This window comes from Pleurodeles waltl, chromosome 3_1 (assembly GCF_031143425.1).
Source record: "Pleurodeles waltl isolate 20211129_DDA chromosome 3_1, aPleWal1.hap1.20221129, whole genome shotgun sequence".
Classification (NCBI taxonomy): Eukaryota; Metazoa; Chordata; class Amphibia; order Caudata; family Salamandridae; genus Pleurodeles; species Pleurodeles waltl.
Genome location: NC_090440.1, coordinates 1,795,565,084 through 1,795,580,080, shown reverse-complemented (window position 1 = coordinate 1,795,580,080; position 14,997 = coordinate 1,795,565,084).

Sequence of the window (14,997 nt, the reverse complement as noted above, 5' to 3'; positions counted from 1 at the left end):
GAGCTATGTCTGTGCCGAGCTGATGACCTCACAGGCCTCAGGCTGTGAGCATATCCGCCCGGCAAACATAGACTCAGTCAGGGGAGGGCCTGGCCTGATCCTGCCAGTCTAATCTCACGTGACCCAGCCCCAAGCAAGAAAGAGGTGTGTGCATTTCTTTTAGGGAGGGACTGGAAGTTAGGGGAGTTTGTTTTCACCTTTTTTTTTTGTTATGTTTACGAGGGCGGAGCCCCGACGCCCTCGTGTAGAAACCGCCACTGGTTTGCCCACTGCTCTATCCTGGGGAGTGCAACGCCACAGTCTCACAAGTCTCTCCAGTGTGTGGTTTGCCGACTGCTCTATCCTGGGGTGTGCAAAGCCACAGTGTCACAAGTCTTTCCATTGGGTGGTTTGCCCACTGCACTATCCTGGGGAGTGCAAAGCCACAGTCTCACAAGTGAATAACAGTCTCCACTGGTTCTGGAGGGGGCTTGGTGCCCAGAGTGCTTCATCCTGCCAAGGACTGTATGATTGGATGTGATTCTCCACTGGTTCTGGAGGGGGCTTGGTGCCCAGACTGCTTCATCCTGCCAATGACTGAGGAAGTGGATGTGATTCTCCACTGGTTCTGGAGGGGGCTTGGTGCCCAGAGTGCTTCATCCTGCCAAGGACTGTGTGAGTGGATGTGATTCTCCACTGGTTATGGAGGGGGCTTGGTGCCCAGAGTGCTTCATCCTGCCAATGACTGAGGAAGTGGATGTGATTCTCCACTGGTTCTGGAGGGGGCTTGGTGCCCAGAGTGCTTCATCCTGCCAAGGATTGTGTGAGTGGATGTGATTCTCCACTGGTTCTGGAGGGGGCTTGGTGCCCAGAGTGCTTCATCCTGCCAATTACTGAGGAAGTGGATGTGATTCTCCACCGGTTCTGGAGGGAGCTTGGTGCCCAGAGTGCTTTACATGCAGTGTGGCTGGTCCCATTCCCTCACATCGGTGTGTGTGCCACGAGATTGCCTGGGAACAGGTGGCATGATACGCCATGGAGGCAGAGACATACCCCACCCTGCTATGGCTTCGCATGCCACCTGCAGGTGCAAACAGTGCTGAGAGTCATGTCTCATGGAAGCTGGGCAGGGTCCAGGACATCTCCTGCAGCCTCGGATGGCTCCCCACTGGGGATGATAGCCATGTCAGCTGTGGTGGCACTGTCTGAGCACGTCGCATGGCTGGTGCTGGTACTTGCGGCAGTGTCTGTGGCTGAGGTTCTGGCAGTGGTGCATGTGTCTGCACCTGTTGAGGGACACAGCAGGACATCTCCTGCAGTATCGGGCGGCTGCCCACTGGAGATGATGCTGGGGACTGTTGCTGAGGCAGCAGACGTGCAGGCGGCTGTGCTGGTGGTGGTGCTGGTGGCGGTGCTGGTGGTGGTGCAGGTGGTGGTGCTAGTGGAGGTGCAGGTGGCGGTGTCCACCGCCGTACAGGTTGGTGTAGTGGTTGACAAAAGGGGTGACTCTAGTCCCTCAGTCGGAGCCACCGTGCCCTGTCCTGACCTGCTCTTTGGCTTGTGTCCCTTCCCCACCTTTGATGTTGCCTCTGGTGTCTTGCCACTGTCCCCTTTTGGTTTGGAGGAGCCCTTGCTTGCTGGTAGGTGCAGCTTCTCCCCCAGGGATGTGGGCACCTTCTTCACCTTGGCAGGTGGAGGAATGGGCTGCTCCTTGCTATTTGGCACACTGGCACCCCTGATGGGTGGCGCACTCGATGAAACTGGAGTTGCTGGCACCACTGTGCGTGGGGATTTGGTGGCTGAGGTGCTGGGCCTGGACCTGGAAAGCATGGCCCTAGGGGAAGGACGGGGGGGAGGTGTAGGGAAGAGGTCAATGTTAGCCAGGAAACATTTCTTGTGAGGTGGATGGCTGTTGGGTGGGTGTGTGCCTGCGTTTGTGTACTTTGGGAGGAGGGCTCACAGACACACTGGGAGAGGACACTGGGGATGTGTGAATGGTAGTGGGGGTGGTGATTGCAGGTGAGCGGTGTGTGGTGATGGGCATCCTGGTGATGGAGGTAGTGGCTGAGGATGTAGTGCATGCAGGTGTGATTGGAGACGAGACAGGGAGGGAGGAGGAGGACATGGAGGATGGGGACACAGTGGAGGCAGTGGATGTTGGTGTGTCTGCATGGGGATGGTGCTTGTGTGAGTGCTTGTGGGATGTGTGGTTCTTATGTTTGCCATGTCCACTCTTGCGTGTTGATGAGTGTGCATGCTGGTCTGATGGTGTGCTTGGGATAGGCTGAGGTACAGGGGATTGGGTCTGGGTGGAGGAAGTTGGAGGGGGGAGGCTGGACACAGGGACAATGGCTGCCATCAGTGCTGAGGCCAGAGTCTGAAAAGCTCGCTGTTGGGCTGCCTGACCAGAATGAATGCCCTCCAAGTATGCATTGGTCTGTTGCAACTGCCTCTCTACACCCTGGATGGCATTCAAAATGGTAGACTGGCCAACAGTGAGGGATCTCAGGAGATCAGTAGCCTTCTCACCTGAGGGCAGCAGGGCTGACTGGGGCAGGGGCTGAGGTGTCTGGGGCAAAGGGGATGCCCACCCTCCTGGGTGAGTGGGCATGGGACACACGCTGAGGGGCTGCTTGGAGGGCGGTGCTGGTAGGGGGGGTGGCGGCTTTACCTGTTGATGCAGTGGGTATAGAGGTGCCTGCCACCGCAAGGGAGATCCCATCAGGGGAGGAGTCGCTGTCGTTGGTGTATGCTCCTGTCCACGTCATGGAGCTCCCCCCGCCCTCTGTCCCACTGGTGGCTTCAGACTCTGTTACTTCACCCTCCAGGGCCATGTGGGATGCAGCTCCCTCCTGCTCCGGTGCCACTGCTCCTCTGCCAGATGATGCTAATGCACACAAGAACCGGGTGACAAAACAAAAAGGGGGGGAAGACAGAAGATACACATGGTCAGTGCATGCAACACCACTACAGTTGGCAGACTGGGAGCAGCCCTATGCACTAAGCCATGCACTAACAGTTCTTAGGAAATTCACATGCCCATGGGGGACGATGCCTAAGCCCACTTGCTGCACAGCTGGAGCCCACAGGATTCAGACTAGGTGTAGATGGCTATTATCCCTATTGGGGTTGGAGTGCCACAGAGCCTGACTAACAAGAGACCTACCGTACCAAGTTCGCCCTGGCCTAGGGGAAACCACAGCCCACTTCCCCCAGCCAGACACCTCGTAAAGCGCGCAGAGTCAGCTGAATTAGACTGTACTCTCCCCCTTGTGGCTGCTGTGATACCCTCAATTGCCCAGCCAACTCCGGATAGGCCACCGCCAGGATCCGGTACATCAGGGGGGTCATGGTGCGACGGGCACCCCTTCCACGTTGGGAGGCCATCCCCAGCTGGGCCTCCGCCATCTTCTTGCTCCAGCGGCACAGGTCCTCCCATCTTTTCTGGCAGCGGGTGCTCCATCTATGGTAGACCCCCAGAGTCCAGACTTCCTTGGCGATGGCACGCCAAATACCCTTCTTCTGGTGGGCGCTGACCTAGAGGAAAAGTGAAGTTAGAATGGATGTTACTATCCCATACAGTTCTTCTCGCGCAATGCCTAAACAACCCCAACCCTGGCCCAGACATACATACACACACACTATCCTCACAGGGCTGTCCCCCTCCTCACCCTCTTCCTTCCACGACACTCCATACAATCATGTGCCATCCACCATGCTCACAGTGTACTCACCTGTTTGTCTGGAGTACCGTACAGTTGTGTGCACTGGGGGAGGACCCCATCCACCAGTTTCTCCAACTCCTCCGAAGTGAAGACAGGGGCCCTTTCCCCAGACACTGTAGCCATGGTCGCTTCCAGACACAGGTCACAGTAGCACTTGCAGTGTAGGTCTTCTCCTGTTGAAGGTTAGGTATCAAGTGAGGGAACAGTTAGAAAATGGCAGCCACATCCGCCGCGGTGCGTACCGTCACCACCGGGTTACGTTGTCATTGGCTCCTGGAGCCCATAGGGCCCAATGTTAACCAATGCTGAATTGCACCACTGTCTTCGACCGCCTACCGTGACGGTGTACAACCCCAGCCCAGTTACCTCAGTTCCCCTTGTCCCACCTTACTGGTCGGGCAGCCGCCATTTCAGGGGACCACATGGCAGGCAAAGAAACTGCGTCACACCTAATTAGGCCAGGAATACGGACAGACAAAGGCACATGGCAAATTTGTAACGATTTTGCAAAAAACACATTGTGATACCTAAGTGTTGTATGACACTCTGCTCACTGTTCTCCTCCATAGGGCACGTCCGCTGGGGCAGGTGACGAGATGGCAGCATCCTCCGGTGTACAGACCCCTGGTGGACCTGTTGACAATGGAAGAGAGACACATCATTATCACTTACAGACTTGATCGTGCAACAATCCAGGAACTGTGTGCCCAGTTGGAGCCAGACCTGATTTCAGCTATCTGCCATCCCACAGGAATCCCCTCTCTAGTGCGGGTTCTGTCCGTACTCCATTTCCTGGCCAGTGGGTTTTTTCAAACAACACTGGCCATGGCATCAAGGATGTCCCAGCCAATGTTCTCTAACGTGTTGTCCAGAGTGTTGTCTGCCCTGCTGAAACACATGCGCAGCTACACCGTTTTCCCTCAAGTGGATGATTTGCCCACAGTGAAAGGTGACTTCTATGCCCTGGGACATATCCCCAACATCATTGGTGCCATTGATGGTACACATGTGGCATTTGCCTCCCCGCAGGAATGAACAGGTGTACAGAAACCGCAGAATGTGCAGATGTGTGTTTGGCAGACCAGTACATTTCCCATGTGAATGCCAAGTATCCGGGTTCAGTGCATGACGCTTACATTTTGAGAAATAGCAGCATCCCTTTTGCGATGGGGCAACTCCAGAAGCACTGTGTGTGGCTAATAGGTGAGCCTAAAGTCCCTACACAGTTCCATTTGGTGTCTGGGTATGGGAGATTCCCTAATGTTTGGAGGATGTCTAACAGTTGTCCCTCGATATTTGCAGGTGACTCTGGTTACCCCAACCTGTCATGGCTACTGACCCCAGTGAGGAATCCCAGGACAAGGGCAGAGGAATGATATAATGAGGCACATGGGCGAACTAGGAGGGTTATAGAGCGCACCTTCGGCCTCCTGAAGGCCAGTTTCCGGTGCCTCCATCTGGCAGGTGGATCCCTATACTACTCACCGAAAAAGGTGTGCCAGATCATCGTGGCCTGCTGTATGTTGCACAACCTGGCTTTGGGACGCCAGGTGCCTTTTCTGCAGGAGGATGGGCCTGATGTTTGTCTTGGGGGAACTGTGGAGCCTGTGCCTAGTGAAGAAGAGGAGGCAGAAGAAGAAGATGTAGACAACTAAAACAACATCATCATGCAATTCTTCCAGTGAGACACAGGTAAGAAGATGGAACTGCTTCCCACATCTCATACTATGTAGGACCTAGCATAAATCTGCCTTTTTCACTCTGTGTATGGACCCTGACTTGTCACTTTGGCTTTCCATTTCACAGATGTGGCTCCCAATTTGTGCCCTCTGCTATGTTTACTCCTGGCCTACAGCTGTGCAACCTTGGTATGTGAACAAGTACATTGACATTGCTATATTCCAGAGATTTTGCAATTACACATTTGTGAAAGCACAGACTGACTCCAGATTGTTTTGTGAATCAAGGGTGTTTATTTCTGAGCAAATAAGTGGAGGGGTGTGTGATGTGGGCTGGGGTGATGGTGGAGGAATGTCCATGGCAGAGTCCAGCTTATTTGTATCACAGATGCAGTGTCCAATGGGGCATAGGAAGTGGACCAATGGCAGTTTAAGGTGGACAGGATGACAAAGTGGGACAGAGGGGTGACACTCAGGAGGGTCTTATTTCCTGGCGGGGGTCTTGGCAATGTTCTCTGTCTTGTTCCTGGATCTCAGGGACTGTTTGCGGGCTGGTTCTCCTTCTGCAGGGGGTGGGATGCTGGTGGCCTGTTGGTCCTGTAGCGGTGCCTCCTGTCCACTAGCGCCGGTGGAGGTGGAGGGCTGTTCATCGTCCAGGCTAGTGTCAGGGCCCGTTTGTGTGCCACTGTGTCCCTCATGGTTTTGACAAAGTCTCCCAGCACCCCTGCAATGGTGACCAGGGTGGTGTTAATGGACTTCAAGTCCTCCCTGATCCCAAGGTAGTATTCCTCCTGCAGCCGCTGAGTCTCCTGAAACTTGGCCAGTACCGTGCCCATGGTTTCCTGGGAATGATGGTATGCTCCCATAATGTTGGAGAGTGCCTCGTGGAGAGTGGGTTCCCTGGGCCTGTCCTCCCCCTGTTGCATAGCAGCCCTCCCAGCTTCCCTGTTATCTTGTGCCTCTGTCCCCTGAACCGTGTGCCCAATGCCGCTGACCATAGGTCCCTGATTGTCTTGAGTTGGTGGGTTTGCCTGGGGTCCCTGTAGTGGTGGGCACACTGCTGATTGACATGTCCTGGGGACAGAGGGATGGGCCTGCTGGGTGGGTGCTGTGGTGGTGTTTCCTGAGGGGGGGGGCACTGTGGTGGTTTGTGACTGTGTCAGGGGAACCGACTGTTGCGAGGTCCCTGATGGGCCGGGCTGGTCATCTTGATCCAGGCGTGCAGAGCTGCTGTCATCACTGTGGGCCTCTTCTTTGGGGAGGACTGTATATGTCTGGCACCTCCTGTCCGGTGACATTGGGTATGGGTCCTGTTGGGGTGTAAATGCATAATTTTAGTATCTGTGTGTGCCATCTTGTGCATTGGGTGCGGTACCCTCTACTCCTGTGCTGGCGTCATTGTGTTAGCCCTTTTGTGATAGTTGGTTTGTGGTCTGTGTGGGTTTCTGTACTGGCCATGCTTTGGCGATGGTGGTCTATGCATAGGTGTTGCATGCAGGGCCTTGGTATCGAGATGTGTGGGTTGTGATTGTGGGACATATGGAGTTGATGGAGTGATAGGGGTGAGGGTAAGAGTGGGAGTATGTGATGGCATGCAGGTGGGGTGGGGGATATGGTAGTAAAACGTTGACTTACCAGAGTCCAGTCCTCCTGCGACTCCTGCGAGGCCCTCAGGATGCATGATCGCCAAGACTTGCTCTTCCCATGTTGTTAGTTGTGGGGGAGGAGGTGGGGGTCCACTGCCAGTCCTCTGTACAGTAATCTTGTGTCTGGATACCACGGAATTCACCTTCCCCCGTAGGTTGTTCTACCTCTTTCTGATGTCATCCCGTGTTCTTGGATGCTGTCCCACTGCGTTGACCCTTTCGACAATTCTCCGCCATAGCTTCATCTTCCTAGCAGTGGATGTTTGCTGCACCTGTGATCCAAATAGCTGTGGCTCTACCCGGTTTATTTCCTCCACCATGACCCTGAGCTCCTACTCTGAAAACCTGGGGTGTCTTTGAGGTGCCATGATGTTGTGATGTGTGAGGGGATGTGTTGGTGTGTGTTGTTTGAGGTGCGTGGATGTTGTATGAGTGATGGTGTTGTGTGTCTGTGGATGCGGGTGTTGTGTTAGCTAATCTCTCTCTCTGGCCTTCTTTCAGATTTTTGGTTGTAATGGTTTGTGGGTAATGTTGGTGTGTGCTTTATATTGGATTGGGTGTGTGGGTGTGGTGTGTGTATGTGTATCAGGTGTGTGCATTTTGAATTGTCCAATGTAGTTGTGTTTTGTAAATGTGTGTGTATTTTGAGCGCAGAGGTGTGTACCGCCAATGGATTACCGCGGTTGAAAGACCGCTGCGTTGATTCGTGGGTCGTGATGGTGTAGGCGTATTCTTGTTGGAGTGACGGTGTAGTTTTTTTTTTTGGTATCGCCAGTTTATCACTGACATTTGGTGTGGCTGACTTGTGTGGGTGTCTGTATTGTGGCAGATTCCGAGCTGTGGGTCGTGATACCTGTAGTGGAATTCTGCTGCCGTTATGTTGACGGTCTTCAGCACGGCGGAAAGCGGGATTTACCACTAGGGTTGTAATGAGGGCCTTTGTCTCTAATGTTCACAGAAACATACACACTCTTACGTGGGGATCTTTTCTTGAAACATCAGCTGTTTTATTAGAAAAACATTACTTTGACCCATGTACGTTAGAGGGAGATTCTAGCAAGATGATTACAACTGTATGCTGATTGCTGAGTGCTTCGCTGCTCAAGTAGACTACAGGCCTCTTGCTCAGGTATGAGGGATGATGTCTTCCCAGGGAAGCCTGAAGGGCTGAATTAGAGCTTAACATGCTGTGCTCTAACGTAGTCTAGGTAGAAACTATTCTAAAGAATAGTAGTGACAATATGGTAGCATTATTTTTGTGTTTACCCTCCTTGTCACAATTTTAATCCTGCCATGCTTCATCCACCTAGTTATTGCAATACATGCTTTACTATCTAAGATGCAGTTACTTCAATAAACCTTATTGAACTATACTCTGCCACTGATTATCCATTAATATGTGAGACTAATGTAACTGAGAGAAACGGATGAGACCTGAGTTACCATGATTTCCCTGAGGAGTCATTTGTGTCATGTGCTCAGTTGCCCAATCATCCCCCTCTTGGGTGGAGATGAGGCACTGCTAGTTAGCCAGAACTAAACCCGGATTAGGCTGACAGGTGTCACCTGGTGTGGAATCAGACTCAGTCCCCTTCAATACAAGGGATTCTGCCACCTGAATCCAGTAGTCTCATTAGGGTAACGAGAACCCATGTGACACCTTGGACAGATAGACGAGCAGGTTGGCCCCAGTCTCCTCTAGTTTCTCAAAGCAGCTTTTAGCCAGAAGTTTTTGAAGTCCTAAGTTTTGGATATTAGCTATGTGGGCACCTTTCATACCATCAAGAGCCCAGGACTGAAGGAGCATCACTTGGGGGGGGGCGGTTTGCACTCATTCATGCTAGGGTCAGATGCGCATTTAAGATGGTTGGGGCCTTTGCTGTCCCTAAGTCACTAATCAGGAAGCCAGCCAACTAGCTCTTGGAGTCTCTCTGGTAGTCTTAAATTCAGGAGACTTCTAGAAGTTGAAATGGGTCAAGTAGCAGGGCAGGCCCCTGAGGGTTCAACGAAGGCTTGTGGCAGCAAAGCAGTCCTCTCAGGTTGGGGCAGCCATTTTTACTACACTGTAGAGGCCCACGGCGGTCCGCCATCTTGGGGGGTTGGCGGTCTAGTTGACCGCTTCCCAACTTTAATAAAACCGGTCCCGGCGTCCGCGTGCCAAAGGCGAGCCAAAGGCAAGCCCGTCTGCGCCTGTCTGTGCCAGGACGGGGCTAGGGGCCACCCCCCCGCATCAATTAAGTATGGTAAGTCCAGATACCTTTACCTACTCATCAGGTGTGCTAAAGGACCTTAGGAAAAGAGTAGGAGAGGGCTGCTACATTTGTCCCAGCGATGCGAGGGAGACATGGTCCTGCCCTAGATGTGATTGGACTCTGGAAAAGCCTATGGGTCCTGACTCAGATCAGGCAGAACCCTCCAAATATAATGTGAGGATTCAGCTAATAAATTGCCGCTCTCTGCCAGCACACAAACTAGACATAAATCTCTTGCTGAGCGAGGGGGCACCAGATGCCCTCTTTTTGACAGAAACGTGGCTCCATGAGGGTTCAGGGCCGGATTTAGCTCTTGCAGTACCCAAAGGGTATGTGATAGCAAGAACCGATAGAGATAAAGGGAAAGGAGGGGGATTAGCAATTATTTGTAAACAAGATTTTCTTTTTAACTATAGTCCCCTTGACCTCGCAGGGTGTGAGGGAATGATTTTTTCCATTACCTTCAATCCTACGTTTACATTTAAAGGAGTACTACTCTACCGCCTCCCTGGGGATTTATGATGAATTCCTGAACCTATTAGCAGATCGGATGGCAAGTCTCATTTGCAATAGGCCGAATTTTACTTTATTAGGAGATTTTAATATCCAAGTTGATCATTTAGAACTGATGGCAACAAAGTGGTTAGTGAATGATCTGGAAGCTCTGGGATTACACCAATTGATCAGAGGTCCCACACAGGAGAAAGGGCATACTTTAGACCTGGTGTTTAGTAATCTTTCATCGTTGGTCGCACTACCCCCTAACCCTGTAGCATGGTCCGATCATTTTTTAATCACCTTAAAGGCTAATATAACTAATAGGTTTGGACACCACCATCACTCCAACAGTAAGATTAGGAAGTGGAATAAACTAAAGACAACAGAAGGGGTAAATTCACTGAATAGAAATAAAAAATATTTTTTGAGGGACCGGCAGATAGACCCTACCTCTTTTAATGAGTGGATCTCTGATAGTCTGGACAGAGTGCTGCCCTATACACCCATCTCTGGGCAAAAGAAGGGAGGAAAGGCTCCCTGGTTCAATAACCACTTAATGACATTAAAGAGGAACTGTAGGAAGATTGAAAGGAAATGGAGGAAATCACTAAAGGAGGAGGACAAAGAAGAGTACAGAGGTTCAATAAGTTGTACCAGAAGGAGATCAGATTAGCCCAAGCGACCTTTTATGGAGATAAAATTGAAAAGGCGGCAGGATCTCCAAAAGAACTTTTTGGTGTGCTCAAGGCGCTATTGCATATTCCTGCATGCCCGGAAGCAATGGAAGCTTCAGAAGAACATAGTAACAATTTTGCCTCCTTCTTCTTAAAGAGGATTGAGGACATCTATGAAAACTTCTCAGGGGAAGTAGGGGGAGTCTCAGGGCATGCAATGGAGAAGAAGGAAGGTGACAATGTTTTACAGAGTTTTCTTCCCATCTCTGAGGAAGGAGCTTTGGGGCTCCTCAGTAAATTAAAATCAGGCTCTCCACTTGATCCCGCACCTCCCCATATTATTATGCAGGGAAGAGTAGCGCCTGATCCAGTAATAACCGAGCTGTTAAACAGCTCGCTACAAAGTGGGGTGGTGCCGGACTCCTGGAAACATGCAGTGGTCAAGCCCCTTCTAAAGAAGCCTAATCTAAATGGAGCACTCTTTAAAAACTACAAGCCTATCTCGCTCCTTCCCATGATGGCACAACTTATTGATAAGCACATAAATATACAACTATCAGGCTTTTTGGAGGAACATAAGATTTTGCAAACAACTCAAACGGGCTTTAGACCGGGCCACAGCACTGAATCTGCCATGATTGCGGTTACGGAAGAAGCGAGAAAACGAATGGACCAAGGTCAGGCAACTGTAATAATAATGCTGGATTTCAGCGCGGCATTTGATACGGTCAATCATGATCTACTCATTCAAAGAATGGGAAATAGTGGGATTAACCCGTTCTGTGCCTTGGACGAGGTGACCTCGTCCAAGGCTACAGTTCCCGTGTGCCTTGGACGAGGTCACCTCGTCCAAGGCACACGGGAACTTGGGGGAGCACCAGCGCACCCCCCCTGTGCATCCCCCTACCCCCAAGGCGGGGATGGAAGGGGAAGTCCTTCCCCTTCCACCCCGACCCTCCCCACCCCCTGTGACGTCAGCGCGCGAGCGCGCACTGATTTGTCACAGGGGCCTCTCCCATCGCGCTGGAAGCTCTGCTTCCAGTGCGATTGAAAGAGAAATGCTCAGCATTTCTCTTTCAATCACTGGGGGAGGCCCGGAGGGGCTTCAAAGGGAAGGAAATGTATTTCCTTCCCTTTGAAGTCTCTCGCAGGGTTTCAAAAGCGGGATTGCTTGCAATCCAGCTTTTGAAACCCCACTAGACACCAGGGATTTTTTTTTTCTTTCAGAATATCACATAAGGGAGCGACCCCTTGGGCAAGGGTCACTCCCAGGGGGGGGGGGCATTTTTCAGGCAGGCCTTTTCTGCCCCTCCTGGGGGCAGATCGGCCTATTATTAGGCTGATCTGCCCCCAGGGGGGGCAGAAACCTCTAGGCACCAGGGATAAAAAAAAAATTCTTTTTAGGTGGGGAGCGACCCTAGGGGGCAAATTATATTTAGGCCATTTCTGCCCCCCTTGGGGGCAGATTGGCCTATTTTTATGAGGCCAATCTGCTCCCAAGGGGGGCAGAAACCACTAGACACCAGGGAGTTTTTTCTTTGCGTGAATTTCACGCAAGGGGAGTGACCCCTTAGGCAAGGGTCGCTCCCTGGGGGGGGGGGGGGAGAAATTATTTTAGGCCATTTCTGCCCCTTGGGGGCAGATTGGCCGATTTTAGGTCAATCTGCCCCCAAGGGGGCAGAAACCACTAGGCACCGGGATTTGTTTTCTGGCACCAATGTCACGCAGGGGGAGCAACCCCGTAGGCAAGGGTCGCTCCCGGGGGGGCATTTTGGGGGGGCAAAGTTATTTTAGGCCATTTCTGCCCCCCCGGGGGCAGAAACCTCTAAGCGCCAGGGCAAATTTTTTTTTTGTGTTTTTTTTTTTTGTTTGTTTGGTTTTTTAGAGATGGGGAGCGACCCATCAGGCAAGGGTCGCTGCCCTGGGGGTCAAATTGTATTTAGACCATTTCTGCCCCCCTTGGGGGCAGATTGGCCGATTTTAAGTCAATCTGCCCCCAAGGGGGCAGAAACCTCTAGGCACCGGGGATTTGTTTTTTGGCACCAATGTCACGCAGGGGGAGCGACCCCGTAGGCAAGGGTCGCTCCCGGGCAGGAGGGGTTTGGGGGGGTCAAATTTTTTTTAGGGCATTTCTGCCCCCCCCCCGGGGCCGGCTGAGCTAGAGGCCAAAATCCACAGGTAGGCACTTTGCAAAAAACACCTCTGTTTTCTGTGAAAAAACATGTTGTGTCCACGTTGTGTTTTGGGCCATTTCCTTTCGTGGGCGCTAGGCCTACCCACACCAAAATGTGAGGAAAATGTGTTTTTTTAGCCAAATTTTGAGGTTTGCAAAGGATTCTGGGTAACAAAACCTGGTCAGAGCCCCACAAGTCACCCCATCTTGGATTCCCCTGGGTTTCTAGTTTTCATAAATGCGTTGGTTTGCTCGGTTTCCCCAGGTGCCGGCTGAGCTACAGGCCAAAATCCACAGGTAGGCACTTTTTTCTATGAAAAAATGTGATGTGTCCACGTTGTGTTTTGGGCCATTTCCTTTCGTGGGCGCTAGGCCTACCCACACAAGTGAGGTATCATTTTTATCAGGAGACTTGGGGGAACGCTGGGTGGAAGGAAATTTGTGCCTCCTCTCAGATTCCAGAACTTTCTGCCACAGAAATGTGAGGAACATGTGTTTTTTTAGCCAACTTTTGAGGTTTGCAAAGGATTCTGGGTAACATAACCTAGTCAGAGCCCCACAAGTGCCCTTTTTGGAAATAAAAAGGTTTTCTTGATAGCTATTTTTTACTCTTTATATTTCAGCAAATGAATTGCTGTATACCCGGTATAGAATGAAAACGCATTGCAGGGTGCAGCTCATTTATTGGCTCTGGGTACCTAGGGTTCTAGATGAACCTACAAGCTCTATATATCCCCGCAACCAGAGGAGTCCAGCAGACGTAACGGTATATTGCTTTCGATAATCTGACATTTCAGGAAAAAGTTACAGAGTAAAACGCAGAGAAAAATTGATTTTTTTTCACCTCAATTTCAATATTTTTCTTTTTCAGTTGTTATTTTCTGTAGGAAACCTTTGTAGGATCTACACAAATGACCCCTTGCTGAATTTAGAATTTAGTCTACTTTTCAGAAATGTTAAGGTTTCTGGGCTCCAGCATTGGTTTCATGGCCATTTCTGTCACTGACTGGAAGGAGGCTGAAAGCATAAAAAATTGAAAAAATGGTGTATGTCCCAGTAAAATGCCAAAATTGTGTTGAAAAATTGAGTTTTCTGATTCAAGTCTGCCTGTTCCTGAAAACTGGGAAGCTGCTGAGTTTAACACCGCAAACCCTTTGTTGATGCCATTTTCAGGGGAAAAACCACAAGCCTTCTTCCGCAGCCACTTTTTCCCATTTATTTGAAAAAAATGAAATTTTCACTGTATTTTGGGTAATTTCTTGGCCTCCTTCAGGGGAACCCACAAAGTCTGGGTACCTCTAGAATCCCTAGGATGTTGGAAAAAAAGGACGCAAACTTGGCTTGGTTAGCTTATGTGGACAAAAAGTTATGAGGGCCTAAGCGCGAACTGCCCCAAATAGGCAAAAAAAGGCCTGGCACAGGAGGGGGAAAAGGCCTGGCAGCGAAGGGGTTAAAGGAAGGGCGCTTAAATGGTTAAGCTCATTCTTACAAAATAGAACCTTTCAAGTCCTGGATCGTTCTTTTTTCTCAGCCCAGTTGAAACTTTTATGCGGAGCTCCGTAGGGCTCATCTTTGAGTCCCACTCTGTTCAACATTTACATGTCCCCCCTAGCAGAAGTCATAGAACCCTTTGGGGTATCCCTGGTGTCATATGCGGACGACACACAGCTGGTGGTTTCCTTCTCCCCCAGTAAGGAGGCGGACAACTCTGCCTTGCCTGCCTGTCTCCAAGCGATTGCTGCCTGGATGACAGAAAGCAGGCTGCAACTCAACGAAGAAAAGACAGAAATTATGTTTTTAGGAAAACTGGCCAACCCTGCTAAAAATATAGGACCAGTAATACATTTATATTACTTACCCACCCCCCCCAAAGCTCAGATTAAAGCCTTAGGAGTTTGGTTGGATCCCAAACTCACCATGGAACATCAAGCAAAGAGAACATCAGCCACCTGTTTTGGGAATCTTAAGTTACTAAGGAAGATTATTTGTCTGCTTCCGCCATTGGCCAAAAGATTGGCCGTACAAGCCCTGATTTTATCCAGATTAGATTATGGAAACAGCCTCTTTTTGGGATCTCCAGGTTATGTGGTGAACAAACTACAGGTGGTACAAAATGCTGCAGCACGTTTGCTCTTTAATCTGCCTAGGACCACATCAGCTAAAAAAGCTCTGATTGAACTGCACTGGCTTCCAGTGGCAAAAAGGATAAAGTTTAAGGCTCTTTGCTTCTTCCACAGAGCTCTATATAAAAAGGATCCTCATTATCTAAAATCATTAATTTCACAATATACACCCACAAGAGTTTTGAGATCGGCCTCTAAAGCCCTGGTAGTGGTACCCAAAGTAAAGAGAACATCATGGGGAGGAAGAT